Raw genomic sequence first — 26,989 nt, 5'->3', positions numbered from 1 at the left:
TCTAAGCCACACCCTTTGCTTCTTCATATGTCCTAGGCATTTCTTGAATGATTTAGGTAGAAGTTTGTTCATTTTAACATGAATGCATAAATGTAACTTTGTCTTCATTATTATTTTTTGTACTGAGGAGTAAACCCAGGGTTGCTTAACCACTGAACATATCCCCAGCCCTTTATTAAATTTTATATAGAGACAGGGTCTCACTGAATTGCTAAGTGCCTTGCAAATCTGCTGAGACTGGCTTTGAACTTGCCATCCTCCTGCCTCAGCCTCCCAAATTGCTGAGATTACAGGCATGTGCCACTGTGCCCGGCTTGTTTTTAAATAAGCAGTAGAAACATAAATAATTTTTTGTAAAATATATTAGTAGGACTCTATATATCAGAGCAATAAGACAATAGGCATCTGGTCATTCATAAGAATCCAAAGACTAATGGAGAAATATGGACAGAAACTGGATACTATTGGAAAGATATAAAGATCATCAGTGCAGAAGAGCTGGTTGGAATTTAATTATGGTCAGATTGGTAACTCTGTTGTATCAATGAATAAGTGGCACAGGAAGTGGTATAGCTTTGGCAAAGTGCCTGCCTAGTATGTATGAGATCTTGATGTCAATCCCCAGCATTAAGAGAAAGAGAGAGAGAGAGAGAAAAAGAGAGAAAATTCCATTTTATTGTATTCACAATAGGGTCTACATATTTTAGGAACAGGAAATAGTTTGTCAAAATTGATATATTCCTAACAGATAACTAACTTGCTTTGAAAGGAAGCTGAAGTAAGGCCTGGAGACACAATGGAAAACAAGACAAAAATAAAACATTTAAGCACAACAAACAAAGTGTTTTTATTTGTTTGTTTTAATGCGGATTTTTCTACATAGGGAAAATCTAAACTATTAGATTTATTTATTTATTGACTCTTAGAATTCACTGGGGTCTAATGAATTTTGACTGAAATTTGGCCTGGGATGTCAGTTCCTTAGTGGAGGACTGAATGAATCCCATAGAGCAAAATTTGGGATCTGATGAAATCTTTTTACTAAATACTTTGGGTTGAACTGAATGAATGTTTATTATATGTGTCAATCCATCTTGAAAAAAGATTGTGGAGGTTTCTCACCTTTTATAACAACATAAATGTTAACAGCTTGTGCTTGTGAACATGTATAATTTATTATCAAAAATAAAAACAAACTCTATGCTGATAGTCATATCACACATGAAATTATGACACATGGTATTATACAACCCCAGTTGCAATTGGTCTTTCTTAACTTCCTTATAATTTATTATCCTTAATATCAAAAGTGAAGCCCTTCCAATATCTTCAACCCATCACTTTCAAGGTCATATTTATTCCTTTTCTAGTATTATCAACAAGCACTTTTCCTTTTTCTATATGTTGTATTGAAATTTCATTACCTGTAATTAAGTTTGAAAAATGAAGTCAGTAGTTCTGGTCAAATGCATGGTATCTAGAAAGGCATGACATTATTACTCATTGATTTCCATGATAAGAAAATTTATATACATGTTATTGATCAAATTATTTTAATTGTGTTTCTCATGGGGGAGAAAGAACAAAGATAAAAAAAAAAAAACACTCTAGTCTAAAGCAGTATTCTTCAGTTTTTTTTTTTTTTTAATTGACACCTTTTGTAAAATAACTTTGGAAGAACTCTACCCATTTCAATTGACAGCTCAGTTGCAAAGCATGTAATTTTGGGCACATTTTAAATGTTGACATTTGAAACTATAACTGATGTATCATTCTTTTAAATGTTCCCAATGAAATATAAATACATGAAGAGTTTAATATCCTACCACATTTATGAAAAATAAGTGAATGTGCTTGCTCTTCTTAACATTTGGAAATTATACTTTCTTTCTCTTTATGAAATCATATTCTTCTTTACTATTCACCCTTTTCACACAGAATTTTATTCTACTGAAATATATTTTTATATTAAGAGTTATTTTAGATGATCCCTTGAAAAAAGTGAGAAAAACTAATAATGCACAAAAAGAAGGGATTAAAGAACAGGTGTAACCAGAAAGAAAAAGGTAGAGAGAGGTCATTAAGTGAGCAGGTGACTTTTTTTTTTTTTTTTAAGTACCAGGGATTGAAACCAGTGGTGCTTGACCACGAGCAACATCTCTAGCCCTTTTTTTACATATTATTTTTTTTATTGGTTGTTCAAAACATTACAAAGCTCTTGACATATCATATTTCATACATTAGATTCAAGTGGGTTATGAACTCCCATTTTTACCCCAAATACAGATTGCAGAATCACATCGGTTACACATCCACATTTTTACATAATGCCATATTAATAACTGTTGTATTCTGCTACTTTTCCTATCCTCTACTGTCCCCCCTCCCCTCCCCTCCCATCTTCTCTCTCTACCCCATCTACTGTAATTCATTTCTCTCCTTGTTTTTTTCCCATTCCCCTCACAGCCTCTTATATGTAATTTTGTATAACAATGAGGGTCTCCTTCCATTTCCATGCAATTTCCCTTTTCTCTCCCTTTCCCTCCCACCTCATGTCTCTGTTAAATGTTAATCTTTTCCTCCTGTTCTTCCTCCCTGCTCTGTTCTTAGTTGCTCTCATTATATCAAAGAAGACATTTGGCATTTGTTTTTTAGGGATTGGCTAGCTTCACTAAGCATAATCTGCTCTAGTGCCATCCATTTCCCTGCAAATTCCATGATTTTGTCCTTTTTTAGTGCTTCATAATACTCCATGGTGTATAAATGCCACATTTTTTTTTTTTTTATCCATTCATCTATATTATTTAGAGTCTTGCTGAATTGTTTCCTGGCTAAATTACTGAGACTGGCTTTGAATTCATGATCCTCCTGCCTCAGCCTCCAGAGCCACTGGGATTGCCTCAGGGTACAGGGAGCAGGTGACATTTTAAAATCTGTGCTGTGATGTCTATGTTTTCTTTGCAGTTGTCTGCATTGCTACTATGTAAACCTCTTCTAATCTCTCTTGAAAATCTTCCCCCTGTTTAAAAACTTATATGTAACAAAACATGAACATAGATAAAAATTTTAGTTTAAAATTTCATGCTCAGTGGCTATAAATTAATATTTTTATAAAATTCTTCCAGACTGCATTATCATTATAATTTTATTAGAATTAATAATTAATTAATATAAATTTATTAGAAATTTATATCTGAAATTCAACTTAAATTGAATTAAGATTTGATAATAACTGTAGGGATCACTTCTGGAAGACTTACTAAATTTAAAGCACTAATCTAAGCATTAACTACTTATACCTCGACTTTATCTTTCTATCAACGTACAGAGTAGCCACCAAAATCTAGAAATGAAAAGGCAAATGATATTACATAATAATACATTAAAAAGTAATATTAAACTTTCTAAACATATGATTATACAAGTTTTACCTTTGAGGAAACTGAGGCAGTCAGTTTATTAACTTAACCAAGTGACTAAAAGGTTGTCAATTCAGAAGTAAGTGAGGCAGTGTTTTAAGAGACTACACTCCAGAAGAAAATCTAATAAACTTGTCATAGATTTTAATACATAATTTGCTTAAATAAAAGTAAATTTTAGTAACAGTACATTCCTTAATGAGATTTTAAAAGTCTACTAAAAGATCCAGAAGAGTTTAGAGGAGTTCATATTCATAGAGACTTCTTTAACTTAGCTATTTTCTCACAAAAATATGGATGTAGAAATCAAAGGACAGGATAAAATGTGAAATGTGCCATTACATTATAGAGATAAAGGCAAAGTGACCAGAAAGAACTAGAATAAGGGAGGGCCTTAGAAATTATTTAAGACAACCTTGGATTTATGTTTCTAGATTTAGATGGATCTTAATGTGCTGAAGTGGCAACCAAACTCCACTCTATTTATGTGACATGCAGAGGTCAAAGGCTTAGTTAGAAGAAAGATGTGATATAAACCAGGCCAATTCTCAGAGGCTGTTCTTTACATTGCTTACCAGGGTGCTCCAGGTCCCTGCTTTCCCTGACCCTTTCACCAGAGTATATATATATAGCGGCCAGCTCACTGACAGCCTGAGGTGTTGTATGCTATGGCTTTTGACTGGACTCAAACTAACCTACTCATAGAAGTCCCCTTTAAGAAAAAGAGTACAAAATCACACAAAGAACATTAAGTGCAGGGTTTCAGGAAGGTCTTATTTAAGTCAAAGGCCTCTGCCTTTTTTTATTCTTTTTTTTCTCCATATATTTACCTTAATTTACTTCCCACTGCTCTAATCGGACTAACCCACACCTGATTCTCTGAAGTATCCATATTGTTTTCTGGGATAACTTTCATTTTGCCCTGTTGTGAAAGTCTTGCCCAACCTTTAAGAACCAGGCACTTCTCTCACCATAATACAGAGCCCTTTCAAAGAAAATATATAATTCTTTTAGTCATAAAATAAAATTTTTTAAATAAAGAGTTATTTTTAGTGATGCATGCCAAACTAAAATTTATTATAAAGATGCTAATTATGCTCAAAATAGTCTACAAATACATTCAAAGTAATAAATAATTTTCAAGTCAACTGAACAAATAACAAATTAAGTGCAGAATCCAAATAATTTTGTTAATGTAAATTAGCAAATATAATTATTTAATTCAATTTCAAGACATTAGTACTGGAAAGGATAAACTATTTAATCAAGAGGATTGGTAAAACTTTTCAGTTCTGGGGAAATTTATATCTGAAATTCAACTTAAATTGAATTAAGATTTAAATCTGAAAATTAAACTATCAAATATTAGATATTTATTAGAAAGATAATATCCTAACTCTCTTGACATTAGAAAGAATTTTCAGCATGACTAATAAACTCAGAGAAAATCCAGAGAATTTCAAAGACATATCATCTTTTTTTTCCTCTTTCCCATTTCTTATCCATCTATCAAATTTTAGAGTGTGTTGAGTGATTATGTAAATAAAGGATTATAAAAATACTTGAAGCTAGAGGAATGGAAATATTAAAAATCACATTATTTCTCAGAATTTCAAATGATATTTTGTTTCCAGCTCAAATCTTTAGGTCAGAGCAATTATAGTCAGATAGTCCAAATGCTCCAACCAGGAATGTATAGTAGAATTTGTTCATTTTATAAGCTAAGAGATTAGGAGTTCAGGAAGACTCAGTGAATTGCCATATATTCCATAATCATGGTAGATGAGCTTAAGAACAGTCCTGTCTCTAGTCTCAGTTCTATGCCCCTTTGCAATGGCAAACTAATCCCGCTTCTCAGTTATATTTTTAATCTTTGTCAGGAGTATTTTTCCAACCTCCTCCCAGCTGAAATGTAGATTCACTTACACTTTAAACTGCAGTCATTAGAAATAAAAGAGAATTATGATGATGTCACCAATTCACTTCTCACACACACACACACACACAATCTTATCAAAGCTCTGAAAATCTTAGGAGAGAAGCTAATAAAGGGAAAGCAGTTAAAATATGCACCTTTTATTTTTAAGCCACTTCCAATGCATTTCTTTTAAAATGACCAAATATAGGTTACAATTATACATTGGAAAGATATTCTAAAATTATTGCATAATCCTCTTAATTTGCACATGAAGAAATGAGGGGTCCATACAGTGGGAGGTCAAAATCAGCTCTTCCTAGTAAATGAATTTTCTTCCATTATAAGCTCTTTCCTACATATCTTCATTAAGCAAAATGGGGACCTTATAAAATTTGATTTGGCACAGCATCACATAAAAAAGTTCAGGAAGCAAAATCTATCTGTCAGATATAAGTAGGCATTTTGAGTACTCAAACCTTGCACTAAGGAACAGTGAGTCATGTGAAATGTAATGTACAAAGGAAGCTGACACATAAAAGGATAGAACAACAGTGATGAGTTCCCAAAGACACGCTGTGGGACAAAGAACAATTACACACAGTCTATTTTTGGGTCTAAACAGTATAACTTAGGAATTGAAAAATCACAGCTTAAATCCAGAAGAAAGAATTATGTCATACGGCTTTGAATTTAAGATAATTTAGTAGTCCTTATTTTCATTAATGTTATTATAATTTATCAGGACAATAAGCTATTGACTTGTTAAACACTTCCCAGTCTAAAAATAAATTTGGACAGGAAATCTACTTTAATTTTGTAAGGAGGGGGGCAATGAGGTGTAATAAAAACTGCACAATTAATAAAATGCCGAAGGATGACAAATCTGTCTGCAACAGCAGTCTAATGCCCTGAAGCCTGTAGTTCATGCCAAGGACTGAAATTGAGACTGCTTCGCCAGGGAAAATTAAAATAGTATAGAGAGGAATTTAAAATTTTTAAAACAACTCACACTCTATGTTCCTATTCCCTTTTGATAAATAAGGTTATCTTCTTATATTACAATTTTGAGAGTTTTAACCACATTTACAGAAGTATAACATTGACTGTGTGAGTCAGAAAACAAAGAACCCTGCAGAAGAGGGAAAAGAAATGTAGCTTGAAAGAATAACTAGCTCTATTATAATACTGAATATAATTTTTCTCCCTTTTTATATATACATATATGTATGCATATAGTTTTATTTATAAATTATATATATAATGCATATTCATGATGTATGTGGCTAATATTACTCATTACTAGTAATACTAAATCTGGTAGGATACATTCAAATTAATTTAAGACTCTAAGTCATCTGACCAAATGAACAAGAACATGGAGTTAATTCTACTCTCCAATGTCCCAAGAAAACTATTTTGAAAGTTGACAGATCTTCATAATTTCATCTTTATCAGTGTTTTGTTGGATTGCTCTTCAAATTATCCTTTTATTCAGAAGCTAACTATATGCCATTCTTTGAAATATTTCTTACTGTTCCTAAGATGTTCTTAATATCCTTAACTTTATTGGAAATCCGCAAATTATTTTCATTAGTCATGAGTATTCTTTGGAATGTATGCAATACCTGAAAGTAGGGCCATCCAAACTTTTGAGAGGTAGCAGCACAAGTAGTTGGTGTATCATCGTACGGCCCTGGATGACAAGAGAACATGCCTGTGAATTTGGTGATATCACTAGTAGATAGGGAATTTTTACAGAATACAACTTAAGGGTATACCCAGTATGCTTCTTTGTTAAAACCATAAACATATATTTTAAATGCTGCATTTGAATGGAAACTTAGGATGAGATATATCAGGAATATTTAGGTGACCATTAAGTTAGTAAGAAATCATAAACTTTATTCTTGGCATCTTATCTCTTAAGAATGACAACTCTAAGGGGCACAAATATGAGGGCACATGTTTCCCCTTCAAGATCTTGGAAGAAGTAGAATCTATGTACAAATGGCTCTAGTCTATAGGCGAGGGATAGAGCAGTTCCTGCCCTCATAGAACTTGTGATATAAGGAGAAAATAAATAAGAAACGAATATATAAAGGTCCAGTGGTACTAAGTGCTATGAAGAAACATAAAGTAGGCTAAGGGAGTATAGGAAGACCAGTGTGATGGTGGTATACTAGACAGAATGGTCATGGAAAGCTTTTCTGCAGAGGCTGCGTTTGTGTAATGACTTAAAATAAGGGAGCCGACCAGGAAATGTTCAGAGAAGGGTTGTTCCTAGAAGGGGTGACTTGGCCAGTAGTTGTGAGGCAGGAGGTACTTGGAGGGAGGGTTCACATGGTTTGAGTGGACTAATGAAAGCAAAGCATGGTTAGAGACCTGGTCCAAGAAGGAATTAGAGGGTCAATAGTGTCAGAAATAAGCTTTAACTTTCCTTACACATAGGGTGTGAGCAACAAGTTAAATTCATCCATTGCTAAACAAAGACTTACTTTATATAAATGTCTTTTGTTTACATCTTTTGAGACTCAAACTATTATTAAAAACAAAGTATTGCTATAAATTAGTTTACCTTAATTTACAGTTAAAAAGGCATCTGGACTTATACAACTTAAAAAATGACAAGCTGTGACTTATAAATTATTTATCTCAATTAACTTATATTGTGATTTGATCTTTCATTGACTTGACCCTTGTGCTGCTACACCTAAGATTAATCTGTGCTATTGTCAGGGATTTCTATAAAGTCAAAAGGAACATTTATGTGAACACTCCAAAATATTAAGAAACATTATTAAAAACAGCTTCTGCAATAAAATAGTTTAAGAACCAAAATCATTTTATTTACTTTGTAAGTTCTATACTTTAAACATTTTAATAATTTATTATGTATGATTATAAACAAATATATGCTGTAATTAGGATCACAGTCTGGTCTTATTGAAGAGATGTATTTGAAAATTAAGATAAACATAATATATTTAGAAGCTGGGTTATCTAAAAGCTTTTTTGGGATAAAATAAAAACCCTTGTCAGTCTCAGACTTTATTGGCATACATATGGAATTTAGTGGGTTCAAAGTTGAAGTTTATTTTAAGTATTTTCCCAACTTTGAAAATGCCACTAGAAATAGAAATTGACCAAAGGACAATTTGTTTTCTGTGCAGTTCAAAGATTTTATTTTTCATCCCAGACAAAAATGCTGTGAAAGAATTTTTCCTACCCTTTTTTGTTTTGGACATATAAATGGTCACTTCTGATTATCAGCAAATTTATTGAAGAATTAATTTTGGTCAATAACTGCGTTGCATGTATTAACAAACTATAGCCTATGTGTTAGCATGTATTAATGTTTTTTTCCAAAAATATCAGTATCTACAGTATCAAACTATATAAATAAAAGAGATTGATACCCTATATGAGAGTTTATAAAGAAACATCATTAAAACTGCAATGAAAATGATAAATATAACTATGGAAAACATGAAAGAGTTAATTTTTTTCAAGTAGTATGCTTGACTAAAGTGATTGGATAATATAATTACAATCAACGAAATCCTGGGAATACAGAAAAGAATACAGCAAAAAATAATAATTATAATAATAAAGCTTCTTCATGTAATGTTTCCATAGTGAAGCATAATAATTAAGCCAAAAGAAAAAATACATACCCAAGTATATTTATTGAGGAAATCAAAACCTTGAAGAAATACATTGGCTAAATTCAGCTAATAGCTAGAAATGTCATTAAGTAGTTTCCAGAATGAAGAATTATGTGAAAAATAAGCTCCAATGTCTTCTATAATGTTTTGATATATAAGAAATAATTTTATAACAGGAAGAAGAGAGACACAGTCAAGTACAGGAGATCTGTAAGCTCCATAAATTCTTTTAAGTACTTTTTAAAGTCACACACACACACACACACACACACACACACACACACACGGAATTATTCACTTTCTTCTGTTTACTTTTTAAAGGAGATTTTGATAGATGTTTGATGAGTTTATTGAAAAACGGGAAGTGGAAAGTTAGAGCTATAATTTTAGGTGTTATCCATCTTTATCCATCTGTGTTCTTGTTCATGATGTGAAACCCATTCATTTATTCCCAATTTTCAAAACAATAAAACATATTCTTTCCCTTCCCTGTACAACAAAAAAGAGATCATCCTTTTCTTGAATAATTATAAGCAAAAAGTGGTTTGACCACAATTCCAGTCCAAGTCATTACTACTCAATTAGAAACAAATGTTTTATTTTGGAGGAAAATTTTAATTCATTTTACATACAAAATCACTGCGATTCATAATCAGGGAAATGCAAATTAAAACCACAATGAGATACTATATCATGTCCACCAGACTGACAAAAATTAGAAAGTTTGACAATATTGCACAACATTGGAAAGGATATGCTGCAATGGAAACCTCACGAACTGTTCATGGGAAGATAAATTGGTTCAAGCACAAAGGAAAACTGGAATCCTGAAATCCCTCTCATAAATATATTCCCTAAAGAAATTCAAGAGACCTGAATACTTGGAGATATGTAGAAAATATGTTTGTGGCTTCCTTGTTTCTGATAGCCAAATGGTATAAGCAATCCAAATGTCCCTCAGCAGGACAAAGGACAATGACATTCCAATACATTCATACAAGGAAACACAGCAACAGTGTGAAGAGAAGAACTATAGCTGCACATTTTGACAATGATATGTCTCAAAAACATAAAGCTGAATGAAAGAAGAAAAGCCCCAAAGAATATATTCCTGATGGTTTCACTTTCATAAAAGTAACAATAAAAAATAGTAAAGCTAATATATTGTTTAGAGACACATATATATGTGGTAAAGCCATAAAATAAAGCAAGGTAATAATTAATGCAACTTCAGTTTAATGGTTTACTTCTCTGTATGGATGTGTGAGTCTATCAGAGAAGAATATGATGTACAAGCTGGGTTCTACTCAAACAGAGGCTTAAAGAGTACATATATGCTGTATACATATTACATATATTAGAACTGTAATAAGTAGAATCAATTTATAGAAAAGTATACATAGTATGATTTCTCACTCTATAATCAAATACTTGCTTTGAATCCATGAGTCAAAACATATGAAAATATAACATATTTGGGACAGGTTGGGGAATTTGGGTGGGAGAAGGAGCTGCCTCACACAATACTGATCCAATTTGAAAGTTTATTTCCTTTTATAAGAATATTAAAATTAGACCCCTTATATGATTTCAGAGATATTGCCACATGAAGAATTTATACACTTAATATATGACAAATATGATTTAGGTTGGCAAATTCTATTTTATTTCAGGTTACTTTCCTAGTTAACATGGATGGAATTTTAGGACACCAATTGTGACAGACCCTTGAATCAAAGCATAGGGGTGTGAATGTCTGTGTGTGTGTGTGTGTGTGTGTGTGTGTGTGTGTGTGTGTGTTTACTCCCAAGTCCAGTCAGAATGGCAAAGGTTTGACTTAAAGTTGTATTTTGTACCCTTACCAAGTTCCTGAGACTTTTATATTGGAATAATTCAGACAGGAAAAGTATGCTCCCAAGTCACAAAACAAAGAGCAAGTATTATAAATGTCTTTTTATTTATAGGTAGTTCAATAAGAATGAATATTTAGCATTTAGTTGTTTTACCACAACATCACTGGATTTAAACACATGCCTTGTTCACTTGTTTATTTTGTCATTGTGTGATTCAACCTAATGTCTTATTCTCACAATATACAGAGTTCAGTAAAGAGAAAACTGTTGTGGGGCTCCCAATAATTATTTGAGTGCCACCTTCATCTGTGCTCCAGAGTGATCTGGTTGATTTAGAATGAGGAATTTTCATTTTACCAAACAGCACTAATCCTTCCTATATGATAGAATTAATGTAGCTCAATTTCTGGGCTGACCATTGGAAACTGTTCTGAAAAACTAAGGCTAGTCAGTAGGTTAGAGTCTATGACCCCTCCACTTAAAAGCAGAGTCATTATCTTGAGCAACTGGGTTCAATCTTTTGAACATGAAGGCAATGATTACCCCCCAAGAGGTGATGTTTGCTTCTCATGACTTCTTAATAAACACTTCTCAGCTCTTGACCCAACGAGTGACTCTTGGGATTAACACTCAACCCCATTTCCCAAACAAAAGAGCAGATGAAGTTTTTCATCCCAAATTTTAGAGTAAGCAGCTGAAAGACTTTTACACATCAACTAGAAATGGTATCCCTTAGAGTACTCCTTGGCCATGGTCATGTATTTGAAGAATTGTGCCATCTTAAATGATGTGGTTCAGCACTGGATTCTTCTTTTTTCTTTTTTTTTATTTCCTAACTATCCTGCTTTCCTTTCCTCTCTTCTCCTTTCTGTTCCTTTCTTCTCCTCTCTTCTCCTCTCCCCTTCCTTTTCTTCCCTTCCCCTCCTTTCCCCTATTTCTCCCCTTTCTTTCTCCCTTCCTTGTTTTTTTTTAATAGTAGGAATTGAGCCCAGGCATGCTTTACCACTGAGCAATATCCCCACTCCTTTTTATTTTTATTTTTTTTACTTTGAAACAGGTTCCATTAAGTTGCTGAGACTGGTTTCAAATTTGCAGTCCTATTTCAGCCTCCCTAGTTGTTTGGATTATAGGCATACACCACCATGCCTGGTTATTTCCTAACTATTCTAACAAAGAAAATATCTTATTTAAACCAGTTTATCTTCTTGAGTAGACTTTTTTTTTTTATCTTTTCCTCTCTTTTTTCTGCTCAATCCCCTTTTCATTTCTTTTACTTCCACATTTCAGCCTCAACTTGGTTTTATATCAGTCTTTCGACACAGCAATAACTACTAAGTAAACTTTATTCTTACAATAAAAACTTTCTATCTTCGAGGTGAGAATTTTTTGAAACATTATCAGTTTTCCTGGTTGGTGCTCCACTCCCAATATTTTCCTTTAATTTCAATTTTCCTGTGAATCTCCAAGCCCTCTAACCCTTGCCATCTGCCAAAGACTCCATCACCACAGCTGCAACAAAATGCGGTGTTCTAGATGTATTCGAAGGGAGAAAAAGGTAGGGTGTGCAAAACTTTCACATATTTGCTTAAAAGAGTGAGTAAAAATGTGATATATGTAAACAATTCTTTAGAAAAATCTGAAGTTAAGAACAAGGTATAAGAAGGAACTAATTAAAATGAGACTTATCAGAGAATTGCTAAAACTTTTTGTTGGCAAGATCATGAATTACAAATTAAATTAAGGTCCTATTTCATGGTAAAGTCTAGCTAGCCATGTTTCTATTCCTAGTACCAATTTCCTGGAATAGATACTTGACATAGTCATGGTGAGCCAACATATGGAAAAGCTGAAAGACCACTAAAACAAAACCATGCAAAGAGGAGGGAATTTAAGTAGTGAAAGTATTTAAAATTTATAGCAAAGTTTGTATACTTAATTTAGTATTAGACCATTATAATAGACTATGCAGCCTACAAATAGTATTTGTTAGAGAAGGCTCTTAAGAATATTTGCTTCCTGTGCTGAATCTTGATGAGAGGGAACAAATATTTGGCACTGCCTTTTTCTGAACAAGAATATTGGGAGCACCCTTTTGTCACTGTAGGTACCAGTACTATCTTGGGGGAGTGTGGAGAGGCTTTGCAAACTGAGAAATTAGAAATCTTTGCCCTCAAATTATAAGGGTAAAGTAATTGACCTGAAAATTCTGTCAAGGATTTATTTACATGAAATTTATTTTTACACGTATTTTCTACCATTTCACCAAATCCACTACAATTAGAAATTGTTGTTCTTCTTTTAAAATTATAATTAGACCCAAGTTTATTTTTTATTATTATTTTCTATTTTAAGCTACTTGGGACAAAGATTATGTGCCGTATGATACTAGATTGTTTTGTTACATACATACATGTAGGCAGTTCTACCGGATTTTAGGATATATTAGTGAAAAAAATAACAAAAACAAACAGAAATTCTTGCACACCAGAAATAAATTGTGTAGACTAATTTTTAAAACAAATACATCTTTTTTAGGATACTATTTTCTTTGTTTTGCAATCATAACTTTATCACAAATATATTATTTTATATTGATAAATGAATGATTGAAATTGTTTTAATTGAAAACAATAAAGTTAGCTCTTTGATTCTCAAAAACAAAAATGAGGAATCTAAATTGTTAAAGATGGCTATTGTGATAAGTTTTGACTTGTGTCAATTCACAAAATATATCTTTTGGAAGTTCATCGTAAGAATCTCGAACAAGTCATGATTATATTAAGTCACAAATATATATGATTAATTTATAAATTAGTCCTTAGGCTTAAAGTTTCAAAACTTACAAAATTATACGATGATGAAAGGCCATTGACAGCTACTTTTTAAGAATTATTTTTAAATATTTAGTGATCAAATATGCGTTTTTTAATTAAATAGAGTTTGTATTCTACCATATATGCATTTTAAACAATTCACTTTCTTTCAACTTTAGTCTTTTTTTTTTCTTTTATAGACTCTCTGTGCTACTGTCCACCAGGCAATAATTTATGGAGCATGGCTTTTGTTGGGAGGCAACAGTTGGCAAGATTTCCAGTTTCAATAAGAAATTCTGCCAGTTCCAGCCACTGTTGGCCATTTGTGGAAAGACTTCAACGTTTTGTGTTAAAATACTGAGCAACATTCCCATTTGTACTATTTAGAAAAGTCACTCTTACAAAGACAGTGAAGGGATAAATATTAGGTTGACCTAAGAATTATAAAATGGTCATTTGTTTGTGATTATTTTACATTTGGAAATATGCAATGATTCTAGTACCTACCTATAGGATTGCACCTGCATCATCTATTTTGTGCTGCATAAAAAATAATACAAAGCAAATATCCAGGTGTCTATGAAGTAGAGACTGCTGTAAGAAATACCAACTCATTCATTTCATTATTTATTAAGCAAAGTTTAAGCACCTATTATGTGCAGGCACTTATACCAATGCTTGAAATACAGTAAGAAAAAACAGGTGGAAATCTTTATACCTGTAGAGCTTACATGTTAGTGGAATGGACAGAAAATAAGCAATTACATAACAAATATGTACATTGTAGTAAGTGGTTTGCAGCAAAGTGCTTATCTTTATAAAAAGAATTTGGAACAAACTAAAATCCATGAAGAGGGCAAGAGGATTCTGGCAGGGTCAGTGTAGGCTGATTTTAAATACTGGGTAGTGTAGGCCCCATAGAAATGGTTATGTCTTGGCAACACTGTGAGGGGTTGGAGGAGTTAAGCATGTTGATATCTACAAGGAGAATATTTTGTGCTCCACCCAAAGAAACCACTTTTAGATAATAAACCTACCTTCCTTTAAATTTGTGCCAATTCATATCAGAAGTTCTAGCAAGAAGGAAATTTGTCTAGAACTGAGGAACTCAACAAGAGGAAGAAGAAACCCTAATATTTGTAATCTAGGAAATACAGGCCCCATGAATAAGGAAGATTAGGATTTTTTTCTTATTCAAATGCTATGATGGTACATGTGTGATGAATATTTTGTTATTATTTTATATTTGGAAATATGCAACGATTCTAGCACCTACAGGATTGTACCTGCAGCATATATAGTGTGCTGCATACAAAATAATATAATGCAAATATTCAGCTGTCTATGAAGTAGAGACTGCTATAAAGAAATACCTAGAAATATTACAGAACGGGCAGCAGTATAAACTTGGAAATATACTCAGCTACTTCATGCACATTAGTACTCTCTTACTGACTTCTGTTGTACAATTAAAAAAAAAAAACTTTTGTTGTACTCTTATGTGAGGCAATACACAATGATCTTTGTTGCTTATTGAAAATTTATTTTATTCCAAATAATTTTCACAATTGGAATTGATACATTGTGATAGAAGTCCAGCCAGGAAAGTTTGTATATTATATATAAGGACTGTTTATCTTCCATAGTTATATCAGTATGTAATTATTTCTAAAAATAAAATGTAGATGAGGATGGAGGACAATACTTAAAGTCTTTATTATTTGGGGTAATTAGAGCTGAGTGTTGTCCAAATGTAAAGAGCTCATATCTTTTATTCCATTTTAAAGCACATGCCATTTCAAGACTTATGTCAAGGTCAGACTCAATAAAACATTTTGAGGACATATTGAGCTAGAATCTATTATTTTTAATTAAGAGTCTATTAAATATATTTTTTAAAACACACCTAGATCTTTAGCTTCAGCAGCTGCATGTAGCATCAAAGGTATTGAACATGGGTTCCTTCATAGTATTGGAGTTGAGACCATTGAGAACTCAGTGAATAAACTTAGCTTTCAAGGTTTGTCTGAAAAATTATCCACTTTTTGGATGTTTTTAAAGGATACTTGTGTTATACCAAAACTCAAATATAAACTCTTTGTTAATTTTGATACATTAATTTTGAACCAAATAGGCTGGATAGAATCTGGTTTGTTAAATATGAATGTATCAATTTAATGATAAGAAATTATTAATTATGAAAACAAAATAGGTGTGTTTACAAAGTGATTTTCTTAAGAATGAAACTGTGACTAGGTGGTCTAGCTTCATCAATTTGAAAAGGAAGGCCTTCAAATGAGATATGATCAAATATTAAGGTCTATATATCCAAACTGCTTTGAAATCTTCAAAATAGATTTCTCAATATATTTAATTTTTAATTAATTAAATTCCTCACAACAGCTATGTTTCTTAAGTTTATAACTGCCCAAAGCATTTGCCAGACTATGTTCCATGTTTTTGGTTTAAAAGTTATTAGAAGGGACTGTCTTTTTGATCATCAAGTTAATACACGTTTATATTTAATGGACCGATTACATCCACCCTACATCCTTCAAAATAAATATACCAAGATTAAAAAGAGTTTATGAGCATGGGTCTCAGTTTCACAAGCATGTGTATGTTCCAGGCCTTGAGGTGGTGTTGAGGACCACCCTCTGCTCTGGAGGACATCACCTCCCTCCACCATGCACACAAAGAACACAGATCCAGGTAGGAACTCAGTCCATGCTGCTGTTGCCACTCTATTTTTTCATCTTGTCATAAAGTCAGTAGCCAGTGTATTAAATAGAGTGTTTTGTGAAGTGTCAACACTTGGTAAATCAGTTATTTTCTCTCCTTAATATTTTGAACAATCATCTAAGAACCTTCTGAAATAAAAAGCAATACAATAAATCCTACTTGGCTCACAGTTACATGTGCCTTGGTTATGATATTCTGAAATATCTTCTTTTCTATTGCTTCTAACATAACTCTGACCTTCTATACTTTAACAAAGATGATTTCCTTGAATTTGAACCCATTGTATGCTATGCTGTTTAATCCTAACATCTTGGAATAGAAATAACTGAATATAGGTATTCTCTGACAGTATTAAATTGTAACAGGAATAGAAATGACAATGATGACAGATATTACTTTGGTTAAAGGAAGAGTAATTCTGAAAAAACCCTATATGGGTGACATAAAGGAAAACATATGTATCCATCAAAAAGGGAGATCCCATAAAACTCATGAAACTATTCACAAAATGTGAGTCTCTCTGAATGTAATTAGTTTGATATTTCTTGAGAAAGAATTTGTAGTTTAATTACAATCCCAAAGTGAATCAAATTCATAGATATTCAAAAACAAATACTTAGAGTAGATTGTCTTCCAAACCTGTGTTATTCTATTGCACAGGTAGTTTTTCTTTACATTTTTGAAGAGTAATAAATAAGAAAATATGTGTTTACCACTAGGCAGTAGTAGTAAGAAGTAAAAAGTCTCTTTAATATAGACACTTTTACAAAGGAGGAGGGGGAGAAGGAGGAGGAGGAGCGGGGGAAAGGAGAAGGAGAAAGAGGAGGAAAGGGAGGAGGAGGAGGAGGAGGAGAGGAAGGAGGAGGAGGAGGAAGAGGAGCAGAAGGAGGAAGGAAGAGGAGGAAGAGGAGGAGAGGGAGGAGGAGGAGGAGAGGGAGGAGGAGGAGGAGAGGGAGGAGGAGGAGGAGAGGGAGGAGGAGGAGAGGGAGAAGGAGGAGGAGGAAGAGGAGGAGAGGGAGGAGGAGGAAGAGGAGGAGAGGGAAGAGGAGGAGGGAGGAGCAGGAGAAGGAGGGGAGGAGGAGGAAGAGGAGGAGGGGAAGGAGGAGGAGGAGGAGAAGGAGGGGGGGAGGAAAGAAAGAAAAGAAAAAGAAAAATCCAAGAAAAACTTGGAACTCTAAAAATTGAGTTTATTGGATCATTCCAAAGTTTTTATTTTGAGCTTCCACAGCTGTTATAGTAGTCACAACATAAATGTCTTGTCAGTCAGTCTTCTAAATTCACATCTTATATACTATTTAGCACAAAATTCAAATAAGTAACAAATAAAATTTATTCTTCCATTTTGTTTTACCAAAGATTACATTTGGTGAATCAGTATTGATATTTGACTTCATATAACATCAGTAATAAGAGGCCAAATAATAGAAAATAGACAACAGTTGGTCAAAATGTTTAGAATTTAGAGTTAGTAGGCTATGTTAAAACCAGAGTTTTGCCCCTGAGGCTTGACTTTGGGCATGCAAGTCATTGGGTTTCATGCATACAAATAGAAAAAACAATAATTTCTGCATAATATATCATCTACCATTGTTAATATGAAGGTATTTTCTAAATGTTTAATTTCTGTAGAAATAGAAATCAGCAGCATCAGTTTTATCATGCATTGGCATATTTTATATCATAACAAAAGGATGACCATTCTGAATCTATAGTTATACACCACACTTATTTTCACTCTTTGTCTTATGAATAGATTGTATTCTAATTGTCTGTATGTTGGTTTTGGTGAATAGAAAAACATTTACAGGCCCAGTCTTGTTCACAAAAGTGTTAGGATGACTGCTAAAATTTACTGATATCTACTAATTGCTAAATGCTCTGCTAAACATGTTTTATGTATGGTTTCACATATTACATATGAAATATTATAACGCAGTATGATTATTACATTTATAGATGTGAAATGGAGCTATTAGGTGGTGAATTCAGGATTCAAATTTGAGTGAGCTAAACCAAAGTCCAGTAGGCTATACTTTTGTAAACAAAATGTACCTGAGTTTCTAAAACAAACATGTAAGCTTTTCTTTCCTTAGCTAACTAAGTATATTGGCATATTTTTAGAAAAGATTTACCCCCCCCCAAAAAAATCATTGAGATAAATTTTTAAGAGACATGCATATTTATTAATAAAATATTAATCATGTTACTCTAATATTAGGTTTCCACTAATTAAGTTAAACTATTTTGCCTCACATAATGAAAAAATCTAGAAAATTATGAAGAAAATATAGTTTTGAATTGATGATACTTTTTAATCCTCATTTCCTATTAAAGACAACATATTCTTTTATGGAACTTACAAAAGTCCCCTCAAAATGGAAGTAAAATTGAGATTTACATGCAACATATCTCCATAACAATTAATTTTAGGTAGATTAATGAACACGGGTTCAAATTAGGACTCATTTGTGAAAGTTTTGAAATCAATACTTAGATAAGACATTTATGTAAGCTTTAATTGATAAGACCAAAGTTAAGTGTTCAAGAATGGACTATTGATCCTCCATTTGACTATGAAGGAGAATACTCTTGTAAAAACTCATTCAGTTGCCATATTACCATATCACTAATCTTTAAAATGATATACACAGAAGTCACTGTAATTTATTTGAGAAATACAACTGAGCTCAGATTAACTTCAACATGAATAGATACATGACTACAAGTTTGTTTAAAAGTTTATACCATATAAAGATTTTTTTTAAAATGGGAATAAGGTTGCTCTGAAAACTAGACTCTATCCAACTATCTTAATAAAATAAGAACTTACTTACTATATCATAGAAGTTATTTATTATTTATTTTTGCTTATGTTGGGTTGAGATTTTTGTCCTTTTAATTGATAAAAAGATATAAAAGGAATACATTTAATTAAAATCATGAAAATCTAAAAAGATAAAGCTTGTTTACATTTTTAAAATAAATGCATTATTTTGACCCTTTTTGCCAACAATAATATATTAGCATGTTAGTTTTGTACAAAACCTTTTGTTAAGAAACTAATTGAAGAAAAATACAGAAGATATATGTACTAGGAAATATTTATGACTTATAACCTGATAGTAATTCTATCTAGTAACCTAGGAAATATATCCTTAGTCAGTTCGCAGTCAGAAATAATATTTTATTTTTAATAGAAAGGAGTAAGATTTTGGCAGTCTTTAAAATTAAATACATTTCTTCTTTTCAATAAGACAGATTATTAAATCAAAATAAATTAATAATTTTAAGATTATTCAAATATGAAAACTTCAGAGATTATTTGATCTAAACTGGTTTAACAAAAAATTATAATCCTAATTAGATGTGAAAAAATTATAATATAAATTTACTAAGAACTTTTTTGTTTAAATTGGAATTACTAGGGACATAAAAATATATTTCTTATTAGTTAAATGAGTTTTATTGATTCAATTATCACATATCTTGTCTATATGTTCTTTTTTCCTATATCATGCTTGCATCACATTTATATCCCAAATGTTTACTATTGTATTCTACCTGTTATCTTTTCAATTTTATGCTAAAATTATATATCTCCAAAATTATATACCAATTTAAAAGTAGATAAACTAAAATTATGGTGTGAAAACTACCTAGATATCTGTGAGTTGCATAACTCTTCTTGATGAAATAATTTTGGTGGAATGGCGTCCATGTGAGTAAATGGAAAAGAACTAAGGTATCTGGTTCATATGCCGAACTTAACTTGTATTTCTTGTAAATTTTTATTTCTACACAACTGCATCAGAAAGTTTTCATATATTAAATGACAAGATTTCTTGAAATAATTCAATAATATTGCATAGTACAAATACTTTGGTTAAAAAAAAAATATATGTTCCTAAAAAATTACAGTTTGCATTTCACTCACAGACTTCAAAACCAGACACAGAGAATGGTTTTAAATAACTGTGTGTTATTTGCTCATCTTATTAAGTGTATCGCTCACATTCTGATTAAGTCAAGAACTAAGACTTACCACGAACTTGATTTTCTGAGTATTTTTCATTAAAACTGTTGTAATAATATGGTTATGTTTGTGGGTCTAAAGCATCTTTAATTCTAAACAAAGATAAGAAAAGTTAAAGACTACAAAAATGTGATTTGAATATATTTATATTCTTAAAAGTTGACATCACAGTCATTACATTTTTAAAAGCAGAATTGTTTTTTCCAAGAACCATTCAAAGTCATAAAGTATGACGTAAGTTTTGTTTAGTGAGTAACTATGTTGATCCTTTAAAATTATGTTAATTTTCTGTAAAGGTCTGAAACAATGTACAAAAATTATTTCTATCAAAATTTAAACATAGAGGTGAAACTGATAACAAATTATTGCTATGTGGGTTCCAAATATGATCTAAGTTAGAAGTATGGAATAATGTTGTTAACTAAAGTTCATTTAGTTTTGTATTTATTTAATAAATTTTATACACCAATATGAAGCAAATAAAGTAATATGTTGTCTTAATAATATTTTTAAGTTTTTACTGACATTTATTTCCAACTTGCATTAAAATCATAGTATAGTATACACAGGTGCATATAAATATTCTTATATATTCTAAGATGTAGACTCTATTTAAACCCGAATATATTTTTTAGGAATCACCAGTGAGTAAAGCGTACATATCTTGGCCATTCATTTAAAATAATTTTTAGAAGTTCAAATCCAGTTATAATTTTTTCAGATTTTTCTGTTTTATGCTTTCTTTCAAAGTAAATGAATCTTGATATCTTACATTATAAAATAATGCTTTGGCATGTGATAAAATACATTAGGAAAAAAAGACCTTGAAACAATAAGCAAAAGCATATCTCTTAAAAATAGAATATTTAGGTTAAATCTATTTTAGTTCTCATTGTTATAGAATTTCTCAATTCTGTGTTTCATTTTACATATTTAAAACTAGTAGAAGACTTTATGTATTGATTTTATGACGCCATAGGAAAATACCATCTAGAAAAGTAAATTGACTTTATGGATAAAAACATGCACTAATACTCTGACATTCAATTTAAAAAAAAACAAACTTTATTATATGAAAATATGAATGCTTAGTTCAAACTTCCAGTTATTTACTCAAATAATAAGTCTTTTCCTAATGACCCTCAATGTTCATTACATATGTTTTTCAACAATATTTTGGATAGCAAAGATTATGAATTATACTATTAGTACAAATATGTATATTTGATTAAATTATGCAAGAAAATTATGTCTTTTGGGTTAACAGTTAAATAATTATTAGAAAAGTTTGAGGAGTTACTTTATTGTAAAATATGGTATTAATGTAATACTACCTTTTAAGAACATAATCAGACTTAAAATAATGCTGTTTTAATTTTTGTTACTAACCACTTACATTGGGTTATGTCATGTGCTGTTTCCAGTTCTTTTTCTAATTATCTAAAGACTACAAAATCATATTCTAAAAACACTTCTCCCATTTCTACACATGTGTCAGGGAACATTGAAGTAGAATTAAAGATTGAAAAGGGGAGAGAAATCAGCCGCAATACTTTTAGAAATCACAAATATAAAATTAATTAAAGATTCCATTATGTTAAAAAATCTGCAGGAAAATCAAGTAAAAAGTCACCAAGAAGTTAGTCAGGATGAATCCATTGTCTACTGTTACTGTGCCAGACTATGAGTGATTGAGCCCAGGATGCTTCCAGTGAAGGACAACTTGTGGAACATAATTTCATTAAGGTAACAACACATATTACTTAAAAATATGCTAATCAACATAATTTAGTCCCAAATCTGATATCTCATTTTCTTTCTCAACAAATTTGTGAAATCTCTATACCAACAACTTACTACATAGACATTAGTTCCTTCTATTGTGCAGGACAGTTTGTACTGTTGGAAAGAGCATTCACAGATGTCTCATCTCAACATTTCAGTAAGTTTTATTCTGGAAGTTCTTTTTTTAATACATAATTTAATTCTCTGTTTAATGACCCAATAAATTCATTTGAGAAAGTTCTGTTATGCTTCTTTATCCACAGATATCTTGATATCCCACCCTCTCCCCAAAATCTCCTAGAGGAATACTGGTCAAGTTCTTTTAAACAGTTTTAAAATTAAGAATTAATATCTACATTTAATTAACTCTAGGGTGCTTTCTTTTCCCCCTTTGCAATTCTCCCTTAATCCAAATACAACGGAAACAGTTTAGGGTTAACAAAAGAGATTTAAACACATTTGGCAGCAATGAACAATGAAAATTCCATTAGTTCAATACTTAGAGGTACACGTTTAAATAGAAGTGAAAGGCGAATAGAAGGTAAATATAATGAATCTAAATTAATTACTTTTAACTCCACCTGAAGTTTAAGCACAGAGTGGGACTCACCCCTTTCACTCCTTTCTTAGAACTTTGATTATATGGAAAGTTTGAAGACCCTTCCTGGGGGAGAAATGTTTTCCAGCTGTCATGATTCAAGTTCAGCTCATAGTAGAACTAATTTTAAAAGGCATTGTTCCCTGAAGAAGGTATTTGTTCAGAAATATGCCTTTTAATCCATTTAGATTTTTATTATTTGGTGAATTTATTTTCTAGAATATCACTGTAAATAACAATATGCAGTAGTAAATAAATTTTGTGTGCACTTTTGTTTAATATGCTGTGGTTTCTCTAACATGTGAAATAAATGAGACAGTTTCAACATTATTTCAATGCCACTTACTAAATTCTTGGTAGAAACACTGTGAAACTACATGAGAACACTACTCAGAATAAACATATTTATGTTGAATAATGCACTTACCCAGCACAGCTCCTAAGGAAATTCTTGGTGAAATAGCCTCAGGATGGAATTTGATTTTCTGAGATTCCGCAAAAGAGATTTACTCCCAGGCAAGGTGAGAAAGAGTGAAAGCCTTGCAATGTGATCCTGCAGGCAGGGTGAGCTCTGGTTAGCAGAGCCTGATGGTCCAAGGCAGGAGGTGACACTCTGCTGGAGAGACAGGGGTTGTTCTGAGTAGATTAGAAGTGTTGTCAGATTGTAAGTGATCAGCAGCAGAAGGGAAACATCAGAGCTTCCTGTTACATCACTCTGACCCCGCCTGCAGTTAGTGTTAGGTTACTCTCTTTCTCAAATAGCATACCCCAGGAAAGGAGCAGCACTCCTTTCTTTTCTGAGACCAGAGCAAGAAGCAGCCTGAACAGACAGAGATCATATGCTGTATGAATACATTGTTACCAGCAAAAGCTGGCTGGCTTTCACCTTGTGTGAGTTCTGTTAGAACTTGCCAAACAAGGCTGCCTGTGATTTGAAAGAAATCTGAATATAAAAGAATCAAAGGAGTTAGGAGGGTGTGTGTGTGTGTGTGTGTGTGTGTGTGTGTGTGTGAGAGAGAGAGAGAGAGAGAGAGAGAGAGAGAGAGAGAGAGTTTCTAGGTTGAATTAGCGTTTACAAAGCATCACAAGAAAAACTTCTAACACATCTTTATAAAGTGAACATGGAAAAAAAAGAAAACCAACATTCATCAGAATTAATTCTGTAATCTGACTCACTAATTTGGAGCACTGATAGGTAAATCTTAATCCTCAACATTCCCTAATTATGTCAAGAAATCTAATCTTGCAGCTTTTTAAACTTTTAAAAACTTTTTCCATAATGTAAATTTATGTGTCATAAAACCAATAAGCATATAGAATGCATTATTTTTTCAAAATTCATAATTTTAAAATGATTGTACATACTTTAAAATATTTAGTAAAACTCTCACTGTCAATGATGTAAAAATTATAATATTTTAAACTTTAAAATAACTTTAAAGAAAACATGGATATTTTATCATATAATATTATAAAGTAATGCAAAATATATAATGAATTTAATTTTTAAGAAAAAAATCCCAAATATAATTATGCCCAGAATATGTTTAATAATTTGTTGAATAAAATCTGGGGAAAAAGTTTTAAACTTAAATGTACTTGTCATTTTTTATAATATAGTCCTGTATAAGATGCAATGATAATTTTAACTCCTAAATCCAAACAATACTAGAAGTTCATTAATCTTGGCATCTCTTTCATCTATTAACTAGAAAAAAAAATGTATCTAACAGTAGACATCCTTTCTGTCTTTAAGACTTTGAATCAACAAATTTCATAACATTTAGAAATATATCAGATGCTATGATGGTCATTCAAATTATATTGAATTGAGATCAGAGGAACAGAGATATAGAAAAGTTATTGCAATTAAGGACCAAAATGAGATGCCCAGACTTCTTGTAGACTAAGAATAGAAGCAAAGGCAACTGAAATTAAAGAACATCATGTTTCTGAAATGAAATATTCCTGTTGATATTTTTATTACCTGGATCTATGGAAGAAAATGTATTACAGAATCTGTTAATTTTTTTTTTTTTTTTTTTTGGTCAGTGTGATCAAATTTGATTTAAAATTACATATAAAAACATGATAAAAACATAAAATTTGATATATAGTTGATAATTGCTATCAATTATAGCTAAGAGAGAAGACTTTTAGGCAACTGAGTTTATGCTGCTATTGTGGTTACTGGGATATAAAAAATAACCATATAATTTAAATTATCTAGTTTTATAGTATTATGTTTTGAAATAAGAGCTTACTTTTGCTTTGCTTTGGAGAGTCATGGAGTTATACTTCTTTTTAAGCTGTTTTCCTTAGCCAATGAGGAGAAAATTCAGTGCTGCAAATCATTACTGACACCACCAGGACTCCTCAATCAGAAAACCAGTGTGTATATTGCTTAAGTGAAAGCTGTAGTGAGCTCTGATGTGGAGCTAGCATACTGCTCAGGGAGCTACTAAGAAAAAAGTAGAAAACACTTGGGTTGGACCAAGAGACAAGAAGTTCCAGAACTGGATCAGATCCTTTCTGGTGTGGTCTTGACAAAGTTCTATAGGCTTGGTGTTCCCACACTAAGATTCACAGCAAAATCAAATACTAGGTTTTAACATTTATGTAATCCTAGGCCTTGTCTTTGCATCTCAAAAGGATCAAAGTGTAGTTTTTGAAATTATTTTAATAATTTCAAGTAAATATGTGAAATCAGTTTTTTTTTTTTTGCATTCATTACATTTGCCCAATAGTAGCAAAGTAATATCCGTGCTTAGAGTTTATGTTGGTAAGATTAGTAATCCAGTGCTCTTTCTCCTCTATTATTTGTCAAATGCTATTCACAATGGTTGTAATCCATGAAGATCTTGGATAAATTACTGTCAATATCATTCATATGAGAAACAACAGGAAAATGGCATCTTAATAATCAGATCATTAAGAGTTGGCATTTTACCATGAATGGTGTGAATATACTTTGTATACAACCAGATTTATGAAAATTGTACTCTATATGTGTAATATAAATTGTCATGCATTCTGCTGTCATATATAACAAATTAGGATAAAAAAGGAATGGAAAGGATATTAGATAAGACATAAAATAATTAATTAAAAAGAGTTGGCCTTTTACAAACTTCAGAAGAAATAATGGTAGGAGGACTTTCAGAGGGCTCATCTGAGTATACCAAATTATGTGAAAAGACATGTGGAAAATCTTTCAAATATACACTTAAACATGATTAGTGTTTTGAAAAAACTGGCAGAACTAAGAAAATATATTTCAATGATCAATGAGGTGGGTTGAGTGACTAAGCCTGTATTTTGAGTCAGACCCTGTTCTAGGGAGTTAAGGAAAAACAGAATGTGTCCTGCTATTTAGTCATTTACAGAATACTTGACAAGCACATGAGGGCTCAAGTGCCAGATTCTCTGCAATTAGCAACTGATGCTGCCAACAGAGTCTTCATGTGACTATGCAGAGCACTTTCAATAGGGTTTTCTGTAGGAGTGAAGAATGGTGCGCACAGCAATCACACATTTCCATTGCAGAATCCCATGCACAGGATTTATGCCTACCCTCATTGTCCTATATAGACCTATAAGTGCCATTATTCCCCAATAGGGAATGCAGGCTACCATGTGAAATGCACTGGCCTTACAGTCAGAAAGATGCTAACTCAAAATCTCTGGATTACTGATTGTATTGACAAAATTAATCAAATTAGGCCAAAAATATGGTGTAATTACTTAGTTTTTTATTGAGTAAGCTGACCACTTATTTTGAATCCCTATGGCACAGTTCTGTGAAAATAAGAAAACCGAATAAAAACAAAAATGAAACACTTTTACATGAAATATATTATGGACAGGCCATCCCTGTGAAGGTGCAAAAATAAGAAGTCAAAGAAAGCATTTAAAACAGAATTGTTATTAAGATTTTGGGTTGTGATATTGTGAGTTAATAATTTGTTTGTGTTCTAAATAGTATGAAAGTCATTACTAATATTGGGATACTTAATTCACCTAATAAAAGTTTGTACACTCTGAATTATTAAAAATTCAGCAGTAGGGCTGAAAGTGTAGCTCAGTGGGAGAGAGTTTGCCAAGCTTGTGCAAGGGCCTGAGTTCAATCCCAAGCAAAACACACACACACACACACACACACA

The 26,989-nt window shown here is 31.9% G+C and overlaps 1 protein-coding gene across 2 annotated transcripts in view; it reads right to left on the bottom strand.

Moving 5' to 3' along the window:
* Calcrl (calcitonin receptor like receptor) overlaps positions 1 to 23,485 on the bottom strand; it is a 100,901-nt gene extending 77,416 nt beyond the window's left edge. The window contains exons 1-2 of one of the 2 annotated variants that reach the window (XM_076866137.2): positions 23,254 to 23,465; positions 6,963 to 7,030 (exon numbers count right to left, since the gene is read on the bottom strand). The gene's annotated coding sequence lies outside the window, so the exon portion shown is untranslated. Of the gene's footprint in view, positions 1 to 6,962; positions 7,031 to 23,253 lie in introns of both variants that reach the window. The other variant, XM_076866138.2, reaches the window with a different exon arrangement.
* Positions 23,486 to 26,989: the final 3,504 nt, after the last annotated feature.

This window comes from Callospermophilus lateralis, chromosome 9, assembly GCF_048772815.1.
Source record: "Callospermophilus lateralis isolate mCalLat2 chromosome 9, mCalLat2.hap1, whole genome shotgun sequence".
Classification (NCBI taxonomy): Eukaryota; Metazoa; Chordata; class Mammalia; order Rodentia; family Sciuridae; genus Callospermophilus; species Callospermophilus lateralis.
Note: the sequence above shows the minus strand (reverse complement) of the source record. Positions and strands in the feature narration are given on the sequence as shown.